Raw genomic sequence first — 23,599 nt, 5'->3', positions numbered from 1 at the left:
ATCATTATGATCATCTAGTCTGACCTCCCGCATGATGCAGGCCACAAAAGCTGACCCAACCCCTTTCCCTTGATTCTATTGTGGAAGTCCCCAAATTCTGTGATTTAAAGACTTCAAGTCGCAGAGAATCCTCCAGCTAGCGATCCCCGCCCCATGCTGCGGAGGAAGGCGAAAAACCTCCAGGGCCTCTGCCAATCTACCCTGGAGGAAAATTCCTTCCCGACCCCAAATATGGCGATTAGTAGAACCCCGAGCATGTAGGCAAGATTGTTCCAGCCAAATCCTCATTGGCCATTGATACTATTTACCAGCGATGGCACGCTGTTGATTTGACTAAAATCACGTTATCCCCTTCTGAGTATTAAATTTCCAACAAGGATCATCCATCTTCCTTGGACGGTTGGAGAACTCTTTATGGATAAGCTTGATTTTTTTTTCTTTTCTTACAGGTTGGGCTGAGCTGCTATCCACATGTGTATCCTGTACATCTCTCTGTTCTCTTGGACCTGCTGAATCCTGAGAGGTATCTTCCATAGTTTGAACATTGAGGACTTGGCGTTGATTTGAAGCTTCTAGCTGTGTGGAATTCCTCCTGCTTCTCTTCTTTCAGATAAGTTGCCTGTACTAACAATCAAAGAAGCTATTGAGGTGGTGAATTATGACCTTTATGTATCAACTGAATCCCTAAATGCAGATTCTATGTCTTCTAAGTGAGTGACAATTAGCATTAGCTAATTTCAGCAGCCAACAGTGCACTATAAATTATTGTTCATAATATTTTTAATATCTTCTTTTATCGATGTGTACCTATTTTGAGCATTCAGCTTATAAATATATTAAATGACAGTCTCAGTTCTTTATCTCAGACAGAACTTTCTCCTTTCTCTTAATTTCTCAGTGAGTGTAATTAAGCTTATCTAAAGTCAGTGAGCTTGGGGAGAATGTTTAAAAATAAATGGGAGTTACTTGCCATGCCACATGTTTTCTTTCCCAGAGTTCCTACTGTTGTTGCTGAATTGCATCAAAATTCATATTCAGCCTTTTTGTCATCACTTCTATAGGTGGAAATGTGAAAATACAAATGAATGCCAAGAGAAAGGTGGCACAGGATGGTACTTCTTCATTTTGGTGCTGATATCATATGTATGCTGTCACAAAATGGAAGCTTCTTTCCGTAAAGAGATTTCAGCAGTGGGTATACCTCATTTCAGGTGTACTTTAATAAATGCTTTCAATACCCGAGGATGGAAAATATAATAAACAAAACATTCTGGGCTCAGTTCTATTGTCTATGTAAGGCTTAGGCATTTATCCACTAATATCAAATGTTGCTATTTAATTATCACTATTTGTGTCCAAGGGTGAATTCCTTTCGCTATCAGTCCATAGAATCCAAAATGTTTTTTTTTTTTCAACAGTCTTTTTTATTTTCTACTATCTTTGACCTCTGTCTTCCTGGTTCTTATTTCCACTGGACACCAGCAAAGGAAAGATGATGGTGCTAGGGAAGATTTTAGTAGTTTTGGCTCAGTCTGATCTTCATCTGCTTCTGTGGGAGCAGGTTTGGACCCTGACTGTTTTTGAGACTGAATTTGGGGCATTTCTGTCTTAGGATATGTCTACTCTTGAGCTGGAGGTTTGATTTCCAGCTTGGTTAGACATACATTCATTACCTTTGATGGAGCTAGCACATTACAAATTGCAGTGTAGCTGCTGGAGCAAGGACATTGGGACAGACTAACCATCCTAAGTACAATCCTGTCTAAAACTCTAGATATGTATAATCCTGTCTGAAAGTCCTTCCCATCACCTGCATCCCTCCAGTTACACTGCTATTTTTAACATGCTAGCTCAATCAAAACTAGCACAGGTATGTCTAAACCTGCAGCTCTGGTGCAGACATTCCACGTGGTATTTCATTTTGTTGCAAATGGAAATAATGTCCTATAAAAGGTAATTGCAAAATACAGTTGGAAAGTGAGGCTTCATATTTGATTTGTGTTTATTCTGACATTAAAGCAACTTCAGCTACTATTCTCTAGTTTGAGCTTGATTGGGGCTTTCAATGACATGGAGGGGCTCTGATGCAATAGCAGGTCCCAGACACTGCATGGTAGAATAGCCACTAATACACTCTTACAGGGTGTTCAGCATGAACTCCCTCTTCTGTTGGCTGGTGCAAAAGGGAGCAAAGTCATAGGCCGTGTTCTTGCTGTGTTTGAGGAGTCTGCTGGAGGCCCTGTGACTCTTGCATTCTGGGAGCACAGAAGATGTGATTGTGTTCTCTCTTTGCACAGCAGAATGGGCCAAGGCGACTTGTTCCATTCTGTCCACCAACCACAGGTGCTAGAAGTAGGGGTCCTGCCACTCCCCATGACTTGAAGTGATTTCCATCATATAAAGGGTTTACAGTTTGGTTCAGTGGCTCTCAGCACCCCCACTGTATAAATTGTTCCAGCACCCGTGCTACCCACTTGTATCTATAAGGAGGGACAGCCAGAATCTGTCCTTTAGTTTGGTATTTTGCTGACTATTGTTTAAGATGCTCTCTTAGAAGTCTGAAAAGATCCCTTACAGATTTTGGTCTTTGCTTTTTAGTAAACACACATTTCTTCCCTTTTCTCCTCATGGAAGTTATCTACAATGCCCTGTTTAAAATGTTCCCTTTTTAAAAAAAAAAATTTTTAAATGTTGAAAATGCCTGTTTATTGTGTTACAGCTCGTTTGTTGGGTTGTGAATTTGTGTTTGTCTGACAGAAGGAATGTTCAAAGAACTGGAAATGAAAAACTAGAAACACGTAGAACAGAAAAATGGCAGCAAGTAGAGAATGATGAATATGTCCAAAAGCAAGATAATTTAACAACCTACAATGATTTCTAAGGGAAAAGCGCAAGAGGCAGTGGCAGATATGGCAGCTGTACACCTTCATCTTTCACTATGCAGCTCTTATTACTGGATGGAAAATAATGTTTTGGTTCTTAGCATTTTTGAATCTGCCAAGATTTGGGTCTGGGAGGCTGCTGAGGAAAGGAATGGGCAAAGCAGAATATAAATACTTTTTTCCAGAATCCTAAATCATTACATTTACATAAGCTGGCTTATTCTTATTTTGTGAATGTTAAATTAGCCTCTTCCAACTACATTTACAAAAAGAAATGGCAAATCAGAAAATTTTTTTTTAAATTTTCAACTTATTTTTTTATTTATTTATTAGAGCTGGCCTAGAGATTACAATTCTGCTGAATGGCAACTTTCAAAGTTTTGAAATTTGTTTTCATTAATCATTGGTACAAAAATTAAACCTTTTGAATCTTTTCACGTAAATGGAATTGTTTCAGACTGAAACCTCTGCTTTTCAATTGGGAAGGTTGTACCTGTATGTGCATAGGTGTAGCCTAGTGATTATTGCCCTCACCTGGGACATGAGATCCAGGATCAAGTCTGTTCTCAGCCTGATTCAGAATAGAGATTTTTTTTATCCCAGATTTCTCTGAATCAGGCAGAGAAGAGACTTGAGTCTGGGTCTCCCACATCCCAGGCCACAGCTCTAACCACCGTGTCTTGCACCCTGTCTCTCAAAACCTTCTCCACAAAAACTTAACCAAAATGTATACGTCTCAGCAAAACATTTCAACTTTGACAAAACAGCATATTTCAGCAAAAATGTATTTAATCTAAAATGTTCCAGCCAGTGGTGTTGTGTATTATTGACCCAAGAGGGTGCCAAGTGTTTTCACTCTCACACTCACTCTCGCGCACACAGGTAAAGACACAGTCCTTGACCCAGAGGCAGGGCCGGCTCCAGGCACCAGCTTCTCAAGCAGGTGCTTGGGGTGGCCGCTCCGGAGAGGGGCGGCACGTCCAGGTATTTAGCGGCAATTCGGCGGACGGTCTCTCACTCTGCCTGGGAGTGAAGGACCTCCCACCGAATTGCCGCTGCAGATCGTGATCGTGGCTTTTTTGTTGTTGTTGTTTTGGCTGCTTGGGGCGGCCAAAACCCTGGAGCCGGCCCTGCCCAGAGGTCTTGTGCCTTTTCATTCCAGGATGAGGGACCATGTGCAGAATGAAATAACAAGTGAGAGATGTCAACAGACAAAAGGAGAGGACAAGGAGAGGCAGGACAAGGGTTGCAATAATATCATAGCTTAGTCATGTACATGTCTTGGTGGCTAAGTTACATTTGCCTTGTTTTTTTTTTGTTTGTTTGTTTTTGTTTTACCACAGGGGTTGGCAACCTGTGGCATGCGTGCCGATTTTTAATGGCATGCAGCTGCCTGCCGGGGTTCCGCTCAGCAGCGGGCTGAGCCGGACCCCAGCAGGCAGCAGCATGCCATTAAAAATCCTGCCCGACCCAGCCCGCTCTTCTCCGCCCCCCGCCTACTGCTCTCTGTGGTGGGGGCAGGGGGCAGAAGCAAGCTTGCTCCTGCCGGCTGCTGCTGTAGGGAAAGCTCCGCCGGCAGCCAAGCTTCCCCCTCCCCAGCCTCTTCCCCCAGCATGCTGCGTGGTGCCCCGCCTCCTCTCCCTCCCTGCCGCTGATGGCCCTTGCGAGGGAGGGGAGAAGAGCAGCCCCAGTGCCCTCGCTGCTCAGACCGGTAAGGAGGTGGGGAAGGGAGGCAGGAGCGGGGCCTGGGGAAGGGGGTAGGAGCGGGGCGTATCCCTCCAGCCCCCTGCCATGAGCTGCTCAGGGCAGGGGGCTGGGAGCACCCCCCCTGATCCCAGCCCACTCCCCCAGCCCTCTGCCCTGACCACTGCACCCCCTTGCATCTCAGCCCCCTGCATCCCCCCACAACCCCATCCCTGACTCCTACACCCTCCACACATGCCCAGCCCCCCCATGCCCTGACTCCTGCACCCCCTCACATGCCCCCAGCCCTCTGCTCTGACCCCTGCACCCCCTTGCACCCCTGCTCCCTGCATCCCCCCACGACCCCATCCCTGACTCCTACACCCTCCACACATACCCAGCCCCCCCATGCCCTGACTCCTGCACCCCCTCACATGCCCCCAGCCCTCTGCCCTGACGCCTGCACCCTCCACACATACCCAGCCCCCCCCACACCGCTGCCCTGACTCCTGCACTCCCCATAAACCCTACCCTGACTCCTGCACTCCCCACACATACCCAGCCCCCAACCTGAGCACCAGAGTGGCAGCAGGCTGAGCAGGGCCGGCAGCTGGGACCCCAGCTGGCAAGGGGCTGGCAGCCAGAACCCCAGACCAGCAGGGGGCTGAGCGGGGCTGGCAGCCGGGACCCTGTCTGGCAGGAGCCAGAGGATGGAACCCCAGACCAGCAGTGGGCTGAGCCGCTTGGCCCACTGCTGGTCTGGGGAGCCGGCCCTGCTGAGTCCGCCGCTGGTCTGGGGTCCCAGCCTCCAGCCCCGCTCAGCCCATTGCCGGTCTGGGGTTCTGGCTGCTGGCCCCTTGCCAGCTGGGGTCCCAGTCACCGGCCCCGCTCAGCCCTCTGCCAACCTGGGGTTTTGGATGCTGGCCCCTTGCCAGCTGGGGTTCCAGCCGCAGGCCCCGCTCAGCCCGCTGCCGGCCTAGGTGAACGGAACCCCAGGCTGGCAGCGGGCTGAGCAGGCCAGTGGCTTAAGATCAGCATTTTAATTTAATTTTAAATGAAGCTTCTTAAACATTTTGAAAACCTTGTATACTTTACATACAACAGTAGTTTAGTTATATTATATACAGACTTATAGAGAGAGACCTTCTAAAAAACATTAAAATGTATTACCGGCATGCAAAACCTCAAATTAAAGTGAATAAATGAAGACTCTGCACACCATTTCTGAAAGGTTGCCGACCCCTGTTTTACCATCTCATTTTTTGCAGATCAGGCAGCAGACGTGATTTCTAGAAAGAATTAGAAGGGGAGTGAAGGTGGCTTGGGAAATTAGGTTTAGGGATGGCAACATTTGAGGCAACATGGAAGAATACTTCAAAATATTAAGTAATTATGCTTCCCATTACTTTAGTTATATTTTTCCAACCTCATCCAACTTTTAAAGCATTTAGGGCTTGACATGATATTCTTGTGACCTAAAACTTCTGTTGTATTCATTGGCAGTTTTGGGTGTGAAATGAATGCGTGTTTGAGCTGGTATTAAGCACTTGAGAGCAGGATCACGGGTGCTACAATGAGAAAGAGGCAATGATATGGTGCATTTTGAATGGCATTGTTTTATTTATGTCACATGTGACTTCCATTAACTCAACTTGTAGTGTTAAGCATCACATCAGTTTTTGATCCATATCTGCTGCAACATGTGTACAAGCCCCCTTTGTGCTTCAATTGCTTCTTGCTACTAAACATTGCTTTCATTGTGTTATCTGATCTGAATTAATTTCTACAAGAATTGGGTCTTGATCACACGATAAAAGTGTTTTCCATTGAGAGAACTTCAGTTAAGCTTTTTAACAAGAGCTCTTGCTGTAACCAGACATTCCCTCCTAGTTTGTTTGATTTGGACTAGAGATCTTCTAGACTGAATGGCATGCTTCATTCCAGTGCCTGAGTTGATGACTGAATTAAGATGTGTTGATTCATATTAATTTCTTCTACAAAAAAGCTCTGACACTTAGACATTCTTGTTGTCTGCTTGTTCCATCAAATAATGGAAGATGCTGGTGGTTTCCTTCAAAGTGTATATATTGGCACTTGGACCTGACAGGCATATTTCACACAGCATGTGGTAAAAACCTTTTTGTTTTATCATTTCTGGACTGCAAAAAAGATGCCTTAGCTATTTTGACTGCACATTTTGATACAATAAACTCCTTTTGAGATTATCTCATGGCTTATTTGTAATAAGCTGATGTTACCTTATTAGTAGCTGCAGTTTTCTCCAACGAAGCATGAAGTTTGTTGACACTTGTTTTACTGCTGACATTTCTTTCAGTGTTCAGTAAACTGCTATGGAATTTCACTAGTGAAATGTTATGGCAGCTTGACTGAAAAGTCCTCCTGTCTTCATTTCCCTGCAGATTTCATGGGCTTACCTCAATAGGCTTTTGAAACTTGTCAGATAATGTAATTTCACAATGTTATTACTTTCATGTTTCAACAGGCACTTCACGTAACAAACTGTGGGGTTGCTTGCCTTTTTGGGACCATTTAGAAAATAGGTAAAAACTTTAACATAAACACAAGTTTATGGGAGGCAGAATTAATTATTTTTACTAACTAATTTTGGACCGGAGCTGCTTTGGCTAATGAGTATTTTTCCAGTCTCAGTTTACGTTCTAGTGATTTACTTGTGTGAAAAAATAGCATCTGATGAAAATGCTCTGTATCTACCCACTCTGCAGACAGATGCCCTTTTCACAAGATCTCTTATTAATGGTTTTTAAGTAAGCCAATCTTTTGCTGGCTAGTGTTCACTTGTTTTCTTCTCCCATTGGGCATTCTCAGTGGAATGCTCTTCCAACTTGAGGGCCTTGCCTTATTTAAATAACATATGCAAAGTAATTCTTAATTGAAAATACCTTGTGAGGCCCAAAGCTTAGCAATATTGTATTTCCATCCTTTGATGTAAGTTGTGTAATTTAATTAATTTTTCCCCTATAAAAATGCATTCAAGATTTTTTTATACTTTACCTCATTTTAATTATACTGTCTGAAATCAGAAAAAAATGATTCTGTATTCAGACTATTACCAAATGATTTTTACTTAAATGGGGGACATAGGGGTTGATCTACTGAGATAAAAAGGAAACAAGATGTGGTTTGCATACAACATTACTGTATGAGAACTAATCTGAAAAAAATGCTGGATGAAATAACAGAAATAGGACCAAAAAGTGAAAGCAGCTGACTGATGGCAATATCTAATGAACCTGGAAAGAACAGAAGCCATCTTAATTTACTAAAAGGTTACTAAGCCTGTGGATAGTAACAGTATGCAGTGACACAGAAGCAGCTCCTTCCAGACGAAGTGTAGTTTATTTTACCAAAAGGTATATAGTGCTTAGAGAAGTGGATTTAAAATAACAAAAAGAACAAGCATGTTGTCATACCCACATTTGGCATTCCCCTTGAGTGGACCTGACTGAGCTCCCAGTGCCTCTCCATTCTCTCAGGGCACCAAGTTACCACTTGCTTGCTGCAGACCTCTCACTCCCAGTCAATCTCTGTGTCAGCCTGCAGCTGCTTACAGTTTTCTTCTCCCCCTTTGTAGGGCAGATCCTTTAACCGATTAGTGTCTTTTCATCTTCAGATTCTCAGCCTAGTCAAACAGCCTTGTCACCAGCGTTGGGGCTGTCTCATCCCACTTCACAGCTATAAACCTGGCTATTGTGTTTTGAGGAGATTCTTCTTATCTAGGACATGGTTGTACTTTTCCTGTCTGGTTTCTTTAACAACCTCCTTTCCATTAACTAGGCATTCAGGCAGGGTAATAACACAGATATGCTATGGGGCATATGATATTTAGAAAAATAATACAAATAATTCACAGTTTTCCACAGTCATCTCACTACTGTGCTGTCTAAAGCTGTATATATGCAGGGAAAAATGGACCTGTAATTCGCCTTCAGTGTAACCACACATGTGGCAGCAATGGTGAAAACTGTTGTGTAGATAAGGCTCAGGTGCTTTGTACCAAGTCATCTAACCCTTGGGCAGGGTTCTGCTACAGCTGTCACTGCGGGTAGCAGTGGTGAATTATGAGTCTAGTTTTCCATCCGGAAATTGTAGACAAGTCTTATTGGCGTCATGCCACTCAATGTTCCTGTGGCCGCTGAACACAATGTATTTAGGTGAAATGTGCCTGTGAGGGGCTGAATTATCCTCATGCAGCATCAGGGTCCTTATTAGAAGAAAATGGTGGGAGGTGAATGTTCTTTTATTATTTGGAAGGCCTCGTACTTCCCAGCTTTATTTAAAAAAGAAAAAGGAAATTCTCTTCTTGCTGCGTATACTAGTTCCAAGCATCCACAACAGCTGCCTTTTCACCTTTTATTACTGTTCCTTATAGGGATGGCAAAACATTAGAAGGTTCTAGGCACTTAGTTTTTTTCCCTATTATTTTAAAAATATATTGTTTTTATTGAATATTAATACAATAAAACCTATTTAGTCTAAATTGTTTATACTTTAAAATATGAATCTTTCTTAAAGAAGCTCATATTAGCCTATGATAATAGGGTCTCAATGTGATTGCTCCTCTAAGCACTACTATAATACAAATAATAATAATACATCCATGGTATAAGCTTGGGGCTTAAAGTTGAATCCCCAAGGTGATCTTTGGTCATGGCATTTTTATTTCACTTTTTAACACTTCTTCTACTTCCAGCTCTCTTGGTATGTTGCTACTGCAGACTTTCATTCAAATCTGATAAAGTATGATATGTATCTGCCTCTGTTCTGCCAGAGTCCAATCCATTCTTTCCCCCTTTCCCCTAGGCTTTCTTTCCCTCTAGGTCCACTTTTCTGTTTCTTTGAGCATTCTCATCAAGGCAATATCCTCTCAGTTCTCTTCTCTCTATTCCTGTATATTCTCTTACATTTTAATTTGGGCCCTTTCTCCACAATTTAACTTAATTTTTTTGTTTCAGGTTCTCTCATTTCTCTTGAGCCCATTCTTATTTATTTTTATTTTTCTTATTCTCCCTTTCAGGACATCCCTTATTTCTTCCCTTCCTCTATTTTTCCTTTTTTCTCTGTCTCTTAGTTCCTTCTGCCCCTTTCAGTGTTTCTTCTTCCCCCTTCAGATTCCAGTTTCTGGTTAGAGACCACTCACTACCATTCTAAACTTGTTCTTTTGCTTAATTCACTGCTTCATATGGTACATTTCTGCCTCAAATTCAATCTTCACTCAACAGAAGATACTTCCTGGAAGCCTCGGAATGATGCGGATGTTACTTCTTATGTATCAGAGAAGTCTTGAAATTTGCTCTTCAAATGCTACCCGCCATTTCAAATTCATTGTTCAGAGCCTTCATGTGCACATTTTGACCAGGGTGCCAACTCTTTCATTGTGTTCTTCCATGGTAACTACTGTGCTACTGATGTTCCACTGGGATTGTCCTTTTACATTATTAATATGTTTGGATATGTGGGCCAAAATTTGCAAACCTGTTTGCTGAAAGTTAGACACCTAAATACATAATTAGGCACCCTAATAAAACTGGCCTGATTTTCAGAGGTGCTGGGCACCCATATTTCCCCCAAAGTTAATGGGAACTGCTCAGTACCTTAAAAAAAACTAGGCCACTTATTTAGGTGACTAAATGTGGGGAGACATACCTAACATTTAGAATGTTTGACCCATATTTGAATATTTGACCATAGCACATGCAGCACACTGCATGTATTTCACTACAGCCATAGATGATAAGGTCGGAAGTGACCACAGTGATCATCTGGCCTGACCTTCCTGTAAAATACAGGCCACAGAATTTCCCTGACTTAGTTCTTGTTTGATCTAGAACATATTTTTTAGAAAAAAAAAATCTAATTTTGATTTAAAAATTTCCAGGGCTGGAGAATCCCCCACAGCCCTTGGTTAATTACCTTTACTGTTAAGAATTTGCACCTTATTTTCAGTCTGAATTTGTGTAACTTCAAGTACCAGCCACTGGATCTTGTTATACCTTTGCTGCTAGAATGAAGATCCCATTATCAAACTTTTGTTCCCCATGTAGATACTTATAAAATGTGATCAAGTCCTGCCTTAACGTTCTCTTTGTTAAACTGAAAAGACTGAACTCCTTGAGTCTATCAGTATGGGGCGTGTTTTCCAATTCTCCTGGCTTTTCTCTAAACCTTTTCCAATTTCCAACATGCTGTCTGAATTGTGAACACACAATTCCAATATCAGTCACACCAATGCCAAATACAGAGGTAATTTAACCTCCCTACTCCTACTTGAGATTCCCTTTTGCTTATATATAAAAGGATCACATTAGCCCTTTTGGCCACAGTGTTGCACTGGTTCAGCTGATTATCGACTATGATCCCCAAAACTTTTTCAGCATCACTGCTTCCCAAGATAAAGTATGGCCTTCATTCTTTGTTCCTAGAAGTATAACTTTGTATTTGGCTGTATTAAAATACATATGTGTTTGGTTGTGCCCAGTTTACAAATCTGTCCAGATCATTCTGTATCATTCCCCCAAACTTTGTGTCATCTGTAAACTTATCAGTGACGATTTTGTTTTCTTCCAGGTCATTGATAAATGTTAAATGACCTAGTATGAAGAACTAGAAACAATGATGAGTTCCCATTTACAATTATATTTTGAGACCTGTCAGTTAGCCAGTTTTTAATCAATTTAATGGGTGTCATGTAAATTTTATATTGCTCTAGTACTTTAATGAAAATGTGTGGTAGGAAGTTAAACGCCTTACAGAAATCTTAGTATATTACATCAGCACTATTACTTTTATCAGCCAAACTTATCTCATAAAAAAAAAAAAATCAAGTTAGTTGGACAAGATCTAATTCTTTATTAATCATGTCGCATATCAGATGCTCCATTATCTTGTCCAGGATTGATGTCAGACTGAGAGGCCTATAACTATCTGAGTCATCCTCTTTACCCTTTTTAAATGTTGTCAGAACATTAGCTTTCTTCCCATCCTCTGAAATTTCCCCAGTATTCCAAGACTTATTGAAAATCAACATCAGCAGTCTAGTGAGTTCTTTGGTCAGCTGTTTTAAAACTCTTAGATGCAAATTATCTGGACCTGCTGATTTAAAAAATGTCTAATTTCAGTAGCTGCTATTTAACATCCTAAGTTAGTATAAGAATGGAAAGTGTTTCATCATCATATGATATGATTACACCATCTGGCTTTTCCAGAACAGAAATATTTATTGAATTACTGCCTTTTCTACATTATTATGGACAAATCCACCATTTCTGGCTGCCAATGGATCAATCATGGTTATCATTCTTTTTGTTTCTAATATATGCAAAATATTCTTATTTTTCTTAACTCTACTGCCATAGATTTCTTCATGAGATCTTTTATTTTCCTTGTAATATTTCTATAATTCATATATTTCATATAATTCTGATTTATATTCATTACTATAAATGTCTCCTTTCTTCCACTTGTTCTATATTATTTTTTATAGCAGTCTTCACTTCCTTCTAAGCCATGTTGTTTTTTTAACCAGTGCAAATTTCTTTCTCGAATGTGGGATTATGACTATTTGGCCATCCAGTAAAATGTTCTTAAACAATTCCCAATAATCTTTCACATTTTTCTGTTTAAATTCTTTCTGCCAACCAATCTGAGTCATAATTGTTTTCAGCTTTGTGAAGTTGGGTCTTTTAAAGCACATAACAAATGTGATAAAGTTACAATCACTTGTACCTAAGCCACCACTAATTTTTAGGTCTATGATCAATTCCTCTTTAAATGTCAAGATCAGGCCTAATATAAAATTCTCCATGTCAGATGCAATAATTTTTGAGTTGGGAAATTATCCTCTATAGCATTTTGAAATTCCTAGGATGTTTTAGAACTGGCAGCATGAGACCTCCAGCATATGTCATTCAGATTGAAGTTCCCTATGATCACACAGCTTTTTTCCGACACATTTTATATACAGGATTCAGGAGCCGGTCATCCTGTTCTCTTGTGTGATTTGGTAGTACCCAACTAGTACTCCATCATGTGCTTTATCTGTTAGGACATTGATCCATATACATTCAAGATCATTTTCTTATGAATTATTAGTGACTTGGAACAGGTGATGCCATTTTTGACATACACTGCCACTACCCTCCTCCCTCACCCCTTTTGCCCACCTCAGTTCTTCCTAAGTAAGCTATAGCCATTGATTGTAACAGTCCAATCATGAAAGTCAGCCCTCCAGGTTTCAGGAATACCAAATATATTGAATTTATGCTCATAAATGAACAGTTCCGTTTCTTGTTCTTTGTTACCCAAGCTCCTAATGTTCGTGTGTAGGTAGTTAAAGAATTTCTTCTTTTCACATCCTTTAGTTTCTTGATACATTTTGTTTTTAACATTTCAATTTTGTGCTAAATGAATGCTCATTTGTTCCCTCTTTTCACCCTCCCTTTTCGTTATTAGTTTGATGCCTTCCTAACTCCTCTAGCCAGTCTGTCTCTGAGAAGATTAGTTCCCCTTCTGCTGAAATGGAGGCTATACAAATTATGCAGACCCTTTACCCCATAGAAAGGTGTCCAATGTTTCACAAAACCAAAGCCCTTTATGTTATCCCACACACCTAGGTAGCAGTACACTTCCAGAGTCTTCTGCCTTCTGTCTGTCTTCACTTGTGGGACAGGAAGAATCTCTGAGAAGATCACTTGGATCCACCTGGATCACTTCAGCACCTTTCCAAGTTCCCTGAAGTCATATCTGTGAGATGTTCCCTGTACATATAGCATAAGTCAGGGACTTCATGATTATGGTTAGTGAAATGATATTCAAGATATGGACATTTTCAGATGTCCGACAGCGCATAAGAATAGCTATTGTTTTGCCATTTTTTTCATGATCTACCTGTGTGAACTTTTATTTTATATAGTAGTTTTGTAATATTATCCCTAACGTATGCTATAATCTTGAGATTTTTTTAAATAAATGCTTTCTGACATTGCATGATGTGCTTGTATTTTTCATGGTTCTAAAGAGTCCTCAGAGCTAAGTTAGCTTACTTCAAAATACCTAACTGTCCAAGTATTTGAACATGTTTATCTTTCTGATTTTTTCTTCTATTGATTTGTGCCTCAAGCTTTAAACAAATCTTTATCTCAATATTCATGGTTTTCTTATGATTTTGATCGATTGAAGCTTGTCAGCATCACCTGCTGTATCACAATATTTTTGCAGACCCGCACTAATACAGTTCTTGATAATACATGTTTGTGGTTTCTTCTTAGTGTCACACTTAGCATTTGAGTAAAAAAAAGATATATGGGGTCTAATGTGATGTCAATTTGTTAAGCAATCTACTAGAATAGCATTATGCTTGTTCATAAAATGGTATGCCAGATTTAAGATGGGAGAAGCACGACTAAATAAAAAATGTTAAAGTATAGTTTGCAGAATGTCAAATGTGACAGAAAGGGGGGGTGGGGGGGAGAACGTCAGTTACCCTGAACCAATCACTTTACAGATTACAAAGGCAGCAATCATCTTGGTTGCCTTCAATCCAAGTTTTCTACCAGAGGATAAGCCAGAACTAAATGTAGGTTCATTGTATTGTTTGTCTGTCCAATCTCCATCTCAAACCAACCCATAAGTAGTGATTGAAGGTAAACAAGGCATCCTTATAACATAGCCTTTCCCCCCCACCCATATCCCTATTTTGTATGTTAAATTTCAGAAGTTAGTTGTTTGGGTTGAAACAGGATTTTCAGTTAGGGCCTGATCCAAAGCTCACTGACTTGGAAAGACTCTTGACCCCAATGGGCTTTGGATCAACCTTTTTATGATCAAGCTGAACACTTAGAGGGCCAGATTTATATCAACAGAACACTATTAACTTCAGTGAGCAGAGTCCCGTTGACTTTAGTGCTCTGGCAGGGCCCAAATACTCAGGCTAAGAACAACAAAGCACGCTTTAGCTTTTTTCTTCATATTTAAAAAGAAAACTATGAACATCAAGAGCTTTATGGGGCTTACAGACATGAGAGATTGCTGGTGTTGGTAGGGTGGAGCAGGGGAAACTGGTGCCTCTAATGGATTCTTGCACTTTGTTTTAACAAAAACTGGTGTTGCATTACTGTAAATGAAGGCAAAAATTGGCCCAGCATCTGAATCCTCGATCATTTATCTTATGGGGTTATATAGAAGGGTAATTCCTTGTACTGTGGTACAGTTTAGCTATGATTCAGCCTTGTCTCCAGAAGGACATCTTGATGCAGAGGGAGTGAGACTATGCTGCTGATGCCTGACAATGCTCAGTTTCAAACTTTCCTATAATCTGTGATTGGAGGATGCTTTGGCATTAGAAAACAAGGGCATAACAATGGACTGTAGTTTAGACAAAGGATTCAGAGTTCTTTACCTGATGCATGGTACTGTACAGGATGTTGTGCTACCAGTAACGGAAGAATTTTTGTTGCTAAATGAGTCAGTGGAGACTTTTGAGATCTACAACCATATTAATAGTATTAGACCTTGCTAAACATTGATATTTTAGTGATGTTTATCTGTATAGAATGCTTATGACCAAAAACTCAATTATCATTGCATTGGTGTACCCATGCAAATACATATATGTGTGTGGACTGCTTCAGTAAGCAAAGAAAAACGTGTATATATAAAATGTCCAAATCTCTTAAAGGCAGAATTTCCTGGAGTGATATAAAAGTATGGTGGCCCTAGTATTCATCCTGCTCACAGCTAACTCATTTGTTAAAAATGTACATGAAGATGGTCTTGGTGGTTAATATGAATCTTACCACTTGTCCGAGGAAGAAAAAAAGTTATATTCATAAATCAAGAATGGACACATCTGCTCCCTTTGTGAAATTGCTTTGTTCATACACACCACAGGCCTGGTATATCCTTTCTGAAAAATGACTGGTCTTTCCTGAGGATGTAATCCTGGTTCAGATCATCCTCTTCTGTAGTAAAACCCTTGGGATCCCCATCAGGATCCCCTTGCCTTCACAGTCATCATCCTTGCATTCTGCACAGATCCCTGGTCTTTGAAGAGAGGCCTCCAAGTAAGACCCCTCCATGTGCAGATTGGAGACATTATCTGGGCACCTGCTAGGCAGTAAGCTTCCTTAGCACCCTGAAATATATTAGAAACCCAGACCCAGAGTTTGTAAACCCTACCAGAAGCCAAGGAATAAAACTCTAGGATAATGCTTCTAAGCTTTTACCTCTGTAGACACCTCAAGGTCAAAGGCTGAAAAACTACTACTATAAGGGAGTCATTGTTTTATTATTTTGACTAATACATTACAGACTACATACAAAAATAGAAATTGTGAAGTATCTGCCAATGTTTCTTGTTGAAATGACTCCCCTTTAAAGACAATGTTTGGTTGGCTATAAAAACATCACCTGATTAGGTAGCAATTCGGTGAAAAACATCTGGAAAGTACATGAGAATCTTTGAGATCGATATCAGTTTGCAAGAAGTGTGGATGCCATCAATTTTAGTGAATGGTGGGAGTCTTAGAACCTCAAAGAGGAAGAAAGATTAATTATGGTGGAAATAAACCAGCTCAGGAAAACTCATAAAAATGTCGTGAGTTAGGTCTGATCAAAAACACGCTGATGAGAATATTGGCAAAAGAAAAGAAAGAGCAAGATTTATAGTGTCTATCGAGCAACTGAGTTTGTTCTGTATCATTTAGCTTTCCATGGGTTGAGAATTATCGGAATAAAACATTTACTTACTATTCAGAAACAGAGGGAGCCTTACAGTCATTATGCTGATTATGTCATGTACGTAGTCAAGAGAAGAGAAACATCAGATGTTTTGCAGAAAAGCATAGCTTATTGGAATGGACTACATAATTGATTGCTGTTATCACTGAGCATTGACAGTGTTGGATATATCAAATAAACTATTGTTATGGAACACCAATCATGACATCAGTTGGTTTCAGATCCAAAGAGTAACTATTTGTCTGAAAGGTATATCCAACATAAACCCTGAGAAACTAGTCTCTCAATGAAGTGTCTAGGCACCAGTCTGATTATTATCATACCAAGATAGGAAAAACATTTATAAGTAACCAGTTTCACTGAAAAAGACTGGAGCTATAATGACTAAACAGTAGACCAGGTAGGCAATTTAAATACACAGCCTGTACCTGGAGGAAGAGCCAGGGAGCAGGAACTAATTGCAAGCAGGTTCTGCTGGGCAGGAATAGGTGAGTCCTATAAGGCCAAGAAACTGGCAACAGACCAGGGCTGCTGCTAGGAAAGGATAGTCATTCCCCGGGAAGATTAAATAGTGTTTGGAAGTTTCAGAGGCATACAGACGGCAGTCACTCCTTGTCAGGAGGGAATGGAGTTTGGATCTGGTATACTCAGAGAGGAGGAGAACCAGAGTGGTAGGAAGCAGTGTGATGGCGTGCAAACCATGGAATGGGGTATCGAACTTGAGAGCTAATTCCTGGAGTGAACATGAGGAGGCACCAGACAAGCAGGGAGTGCTGCATGCTGTGACATTCATTGCTGATTATTTTTAAAGAAACATCTATCTTATGCACTTTATCCAGTGTGGTAGGGTTTATTTATCATTCACAAGAATAAAGCTGCAAATTTTATAGATACAAATAATGTAATATGCTATCCACTATTTTCTCTTAAATATTTTACTCCAGGAGTGAAAGGAAGTGAGGAGACTGGAAGGTTGGAAGATCTCCAAGAGAATGGGGAGTAATGGAAAAATCTCCATGCAATATAAAATCATAAGACATATTTTGAGGTACCTTTTTATTTAAAGGGGCAGGGGGCATCATCAAGTACTTTAGGTCTAAAAATGATCATTATAATTGTTTAACATTTTTAAATTTATCACTTTGTTACCAAAATGTATTTTTATAAAAATCAATGGAACTGTTTATATGTAAAAAACCTTACAATATTTTTGCTGGTGTGCTCTAAAGACAATCAGTCATCAGAGGAACCATAAAATAAACCTGATTTTAAAAATTGAAATAATATCACTGATGGAATCATCCAGGTTTCTGCTGATAGGGAAGCAAAGTGCATGGGTTGGCTGGTGTGATATAAAGAAACTAAAGGAAAAGGAAAAAACAGTTAAGAAAGACATATTATTTTCAAATATCTGAATGCATAACAGAAAATAATGTATAAGAAAAGCTTTAAAAAAATAAGACTATTGAAATATTTAGGGCCTGATCCATTATTGACTTCAGTGATCTTTGGATCAGCCTCTTAGTCTGAAACAATACAAATGTTTTAATTTTTTTTAAGTTAAAGATTATTTTGAAAAATTCATTTTTTTTAAGTGAACAGAGCCATTTGTGGGTTTTGGATTTGTGGTTCACAGTTGATAAGACCATGGAATACTTTTTATTTTCTGAGATTTTGCTGCTTATTGTGATTTTTGAGAGTCTCAGACTTAAACAAATCTCTTATTGATCTCTTCAAATAATGCTTGCTCACTTTTACTACCAGAGAATAACATAAGAAACTGGGGGAGTGGGAGGGAGCACGAATAAGCACTCCAAAAGCATATGTACAAGTAAGAAGGACACCGGCTTCAACACTGCTAGTGCACATAAAACAGTGTGCAGAAAATCTAGCATCAGCATTGCAAAATCATTACACATATACAACATTAAAAAACAAACCAAAATCCAGATGCTATTCATGTTGCCTTATGCACAAATGGAAGGTTTTCAGATGGAGAAAACTCTGAATGTTCAAGTTCAGTTTTGATAATCATCTAATCACACCCACTTTTTTAAAAGATATCTAAGATATCTAATAAGCCCTATAGATGCAATCCCCACATAATCATCCTACCCAAGCCAGCTCTACTACTAAGTCATAGGGGCTAAAATAAGGTAGCAGCTGTGGTGAAAAGATGCTAGAGAATATAATAAAAACAATATGTTGTGATCTAAATTTAGTATTATCAGAATCTGGGGAAAATTATGACTGAGAAGCTATTAGGGCAAGAACAAAGTCTGGTGCTACAGAGAAAATAACTGATGCCAAGCTAAAAGCATATTTATCTACAGATGATTCAAATCTGAATAATAGTTCAGAAAATGGCTTTCTAAAAATGGAAACAATTACAATATTAAAATTCACATGGAAGTTAGAAAACTGTAGGGTCCCACAGAGATCTGTTCTTGGCATTACACTATTAACATTTTTATCAATGATCTGGAAGAAAATATGAAATCATCACTGATAAAGTTTGCAGATGACACAAATTAGGGGAAGGTGGTAAATAATCAGGAGGTTAGGTCACTGAAACAGAGCGATCTGGACAGCTTGGTAAGTTGGGTGCAAGCAAACAATATGTGCTTTAATATGGCTAAATGTATACATCTAGGAACAAAGAATGTAGGCCAGACTTACAGAATAGGGGATTCTATCCTAGGAAGCAGTGACTCTGGAGGCGGGGGGGGGGGGAGGATATTTGGAGGTGTTAGTGGATAATCAGCTGAACAAGAGCTCCCAGAGTGATGCTGTGGCCAAAAAAACTAATGTGAGCCTGGGATACATAACCAGGGGAATCTCCAGTAGGAGTGTAGAGGTTATTTTTTTCTCTGTATTTGGCACTGGTGCACCCATTACTAGAATAGTGTATCCAGTTCTTGTGTCCACAGTTCAGTCAAGAAGGTTGTTGGTATATTGGAGGGCATTCAGAAAATGATTAAAAGAACATGCCTTATAGGGTATGTCTACAATGCAATTTGAAAACTTGCAGCTGGTCTGTGTCAGCTGACTTGGGCTTGCGGGGCTTGAGCAAAATGGCTGTTTAATTGTAATTTAGCCATTTGGACTTGGGCTGGAGCCCAGACTCTTAAGACCCTGTGTGGTGGGAGTGTCCCAGAGCTCTGGCTGCAGTCCAAGCCTGAGTGTTTACAGCACAGTTAAACAAGCCCTTAGCCTGAGCCCCATAAACCCGAGTTAGCTATTACAGGCCAGCCAGGGTGTATAATTGCAGTGTAGACATACACATAGAGAGAGAGCTCACTTTATTTAGTCTAACAAAGAGAAATTTAAGGTGTGACTTGATTGTAGTATATAAGTACCTACATAGGGAATGAATATTTGGGCTATTCAGTGTATCAGAGAAAGGTATAACACAATCCAATGGCTGGAAGTTGAAAGCTAGATAAATTCACACTGGAAATAAGGCATCTATTTTTAACCATAATGGTAATTAACCATTGGCACAATTTGGTGGTGATACAGATGATGGATTCTCCATCCCTGGCAATTTTTATATCAAAATTGGATGTTTTTCTAAAAGATCTGCTCTAGGAACAATTTTGTGGAAGTTCTATGGCCTGTGCTATGCAGGAGGTCAGACTAGATGATCACAGTGGTCCCTTATGGCCTTGGAATCTATGAAAATACAGCAAACCGTCTCTATACTGCAAAACAAATCCATGTGGATTAGGCTGTATGGTGAAATTGTTTAAAAAAAAAAAAAAATCCACCAGAAAAGAATGGGGGATTTGGATGGACCATAAAGGGACAATAAAAAGGGGAAAAACAAAATCACAAAGTATAACAATAGATGCATATGATTTAAACAATAAAATATAATTTTAAAATAATAATGGAAAACTCCCATGATCTCAGGAAGAGTTGAAACTTTTAACACAAAATAGCCTTTTTATTATAGACTATTGAAGTTAAATGATGTGTGGCTGAACAAAAGCCCCCAAACTCATGAACTCTGAGAAGGTTTGGGATTTGAACCTGGATCTGGAGCCAAATTTTACATCTAGCCTTGCTCACTATAATGGATCAAACCAAAATCCCAGATTCACATACCCTCAAGATTAGTATTGTTCAAAATCTCGTTCTGAATTTCACTTCTCAGGCCCATTGGTAATGTACAAGAACATATTTGTCATTTCAAGCTTGCTGCGTCAAAGTGAGTAATTAGGCTTGGGTATGTATTTCACTGAAACCGTTTTTTTTTTTTTTTTTTTTTTAAATCAAATGCAGCTTTTCAGTGTTCCAGAAATTTCCAGCAATAAATCATTTTAAAAATATTGAATTATCTTGCATATATTCAGTACACTGGGATTTTTCTGCAAGTCACATTTGCATAAAATAATTACCATAAAATAACATGAAAAATGATGAAAATACAAATAGCAGAAATATCCTGAAAAACTGTTTTTTTAATCATCAAATATGGTTTATAAAACTTCATGACTTGTCTGACTGTACGGTATTTAAGATAACAAATGACTAATACAGCTGAATTTTTACTCCTATAAAACTTCATTAGGTTTCAATAAGTGTTTTCTCACTGTGATTATAGGACTGGGTTTTACAGAAATTAGAGCAATAGCGATTATCATCATCATAATTGCACTATATTTTGAGAATGTTTGAGTGATTGCAGTTTTCTTTGGATTTTCCCCCATTAGGAGTTAATTCTGGCATGGATGCACCACCAGGGAACAAACTTGAATTCCTTGCATGCTCAAAATTCTCTTTCATCAGAAACCATGGGCCAAATTCAGACCTGGTGTAAGAGGACACAACCCTTTCAAAGTCACTTGGCTTGCATTTGGTTACATTAAGGCTATATGTGACTCCCTAATGCTTATTAATGTTAATGAGAGTCACATGTACACAGTTATAGGCAACGGAGAGACTCCCTCATTAAGAATAAAGCACAGGATTATTCCTATAAAGGTGATTAGAAACCATGAATCGCTCAAAGTCCAGTGAAGTGAAACTTGCTTTGGAAAAAACCTCATCTTGAATTTTCATGCCTGATCTTTTTGTGGTTTCTCCTCTATGTGCAGTTTAATGGATGTTGTAGTCAAAACATACGTTTTCCTTGTTACCCTACATATTTCTCTAAGTTTAGAAACTTTAGTTGTCTTTCTGTTTAATATTTCCTATTTATGGTTCACATGCAAAACAATCATTGGGGATTTGGAATGTTTCCTATTGTCTGGCTGTTGTCTGTGATGTATGAAAACAGAAAACATCTTGAATTTTATAAGCTAAGGTAATCATGTAGGACTGATGATAATATCTTATTTTGATTAGTAACGGTATGGCATGAAATTCATCAGGATATTATTATATAATCAAGATTACGCTATCTTTTCTGGGAAGAGATAATTTTTCATCTAAGAACTGTATTCTACAATTTTTTCCCCGCACAGGATCTTTTTTGTCACAAAGAGATAATATTTTTCCCATTTTTAAGTAGCTTATTTCTGAATATGGGTCCCTAAACAAAGTCCAGGTTTCCAGTTAATTTGTACATAGGACAAACTAATACCATTAGCTGAATTTCCTTTATTTTTCTTTCAAGAAATATGTATTACATTAAAGTCTATTAGTATGGTTGCTAAGGTGTCCCTTGATCCAGTAATTCTCCTCTCATTCCCTTCATTTGATAGACTTTTAATTGTGTTTGTAATCTCTGAAAGTTAAGACCTCTTGAGGGAGTTAGAACTGGAAGATCCACGAAGTAGGTGAAGGGAGTGGTCTTTCTAGCTCTCACTTGGAGACTGAAATACTTCACTTTCCTGAAAGTTCTTAGTCTGAATATATATGCACTTTAGTACCATGATATCAGCTGTCAGTACTATCACAATAATACTGTTATGGCAGAAGTCACTAGATGGTGCTGTTACACATCGTCTTGCAAATTATTTTCCTTAATATGAAAGCAAGTTTTTAGTTGTTGAAGAAATGCTGTATTATTAGTTTTGTTATGCAATAGTCTTTTGAAAGAAGCTGTGTCAGATATCAGAGAGTTTGCTCTCTGTTTAGTCTCAACATTTGGAGGCATTTCTCTGGCAGTATAGCTTCCTGGGAACCATGACTGGTGCGTGGGCTGAGATTTCTAGAAGAAGGGCTTGCCTGTATGCGGTTTGTCAATGCCTCTGCTCCAAGAGTAATATATATGTGTAAATAAAGCAATTACACTCAGACTCCTATTCACTGATTTTCTTCTCTACCAGGAAGCTGACCTATAAGGCCACAAAATTCTGCATCCGCTTAGCAGAGCGTGACACTGGTATCCAAAGAAGGGGAAAAATACCATAATTTTAGATACAGCCTTTTTAAAAATTGATCAGTAAAAATCAGCTTTCACATTTTTGCTAGTCAAAAATAGTCAAGCTAACCTGATGTCTGAAGATATTTCTTTTTTAGTTTGCATTTTGGAGAGGCTGGGGATCTCTTTGTATTTTTTGTTCAGTTTCTTTGCGCTGATTTTGCTATTTTATTTGTTTTTGAGGCCTTGTTAGCTTTTAATTTTTTTTTGTACACAGCTCAGAGGCTACAAGTTTATATATTAAAACACTTTTATAAATAAAAAATATAAATTTTTATTAATTTAGATGCCAAGTTTCAGGCTGGAATAACTTTTTTCAAATGAATTATACGTTATTTAAAAAGATTGAAATATAGTAATACATTGGCACCCTGTAATAAACATATACAAGTCATTAAAGGACCAGTATATATTTTTTTTTTTACTTGAAGTGAATAATGCTGCACTACTTTTCTACTATTGGACCATCATCTATGCTTTACTATAACAGTGGTCAGGGCTAAGTGCCCGTTGCACTACAAAGTCAAATGTCCTTTCAGTAAAGAAGGACTTACTTTCAATTTTCAAACAATCTTAAACCAGATACAGGTACTTGAGACTTGTTTTTGCACCTGTAGAGCTAGATAAAATTTATACCCCCAACTCTGTGTGCCTGTGGGGGGGAGCTGATGAGGTGGCAGTAGTGAAACCTTGTAAGAAATGTAACTTTTGAAACAAAACATTGTCAAGGGAAGCTAAAGTATTTATTTTCCTTCTATACATTTAAAATATAGCTAAAATGTGTATTTCTGAGAAACATGGGAACAGCAGGTAAAATAGTCACTGAAGACAGTTAAGACTGCAATTCAAGTCTTAAATAAGTCCACAGCAGGTGACATTGGATTAA

The 23,599-nt window shown here is 39.1% G+C and overlaps 1 long non-coding RNA gene across 1 annotated transcript in view; it reads left to right on the top strand.

Moving 5' to 3' along the window:
- LOC128837684 (uncharacterized) overlaps window positions 1-22,588 on the top strand; it is a 46,666-nt gene extending 24,078 nt beyond the window's left edge. Inside the window, exons 3-5 of the long non-coding RNA XR_008445019.1 lie at window positions 450-1,191; window positions 17,285-17,388; window positions 21,059-22,588. This is a non-coding gene — a long non-coding RNA (uncharacterized LOC128837684). The remainder of the gene's footprint in view (window positions 1-449; window positions 1,192-17,284; window positions 17,389-21,058) is intronic.
- The last annotated feature ends 1,011 nt before the right edge of the window (window positions 22,589-23,599 follow it).

The sequence above is a fragment of the Malaclemys terrapin genome, chromosome 5 (assembly GCF_027887155.1).
Source record: "Malaclemys terrapin pileata isolate rMalTer1 chromosome 5, rMalTer1.hap1, whole genome shotgun sequence".
Classification (NCBI taxonomy): Eukaryota; Metazoa; Chordata; order Testudines; family Emydidae; genus Malaclemys; species Malaclemys terrapin.
The sequence above is the reverse complement of the archived record's forward strand: the minus strand, read 5'-3'. Positions and strand labels throughout refer to the sequence as shown.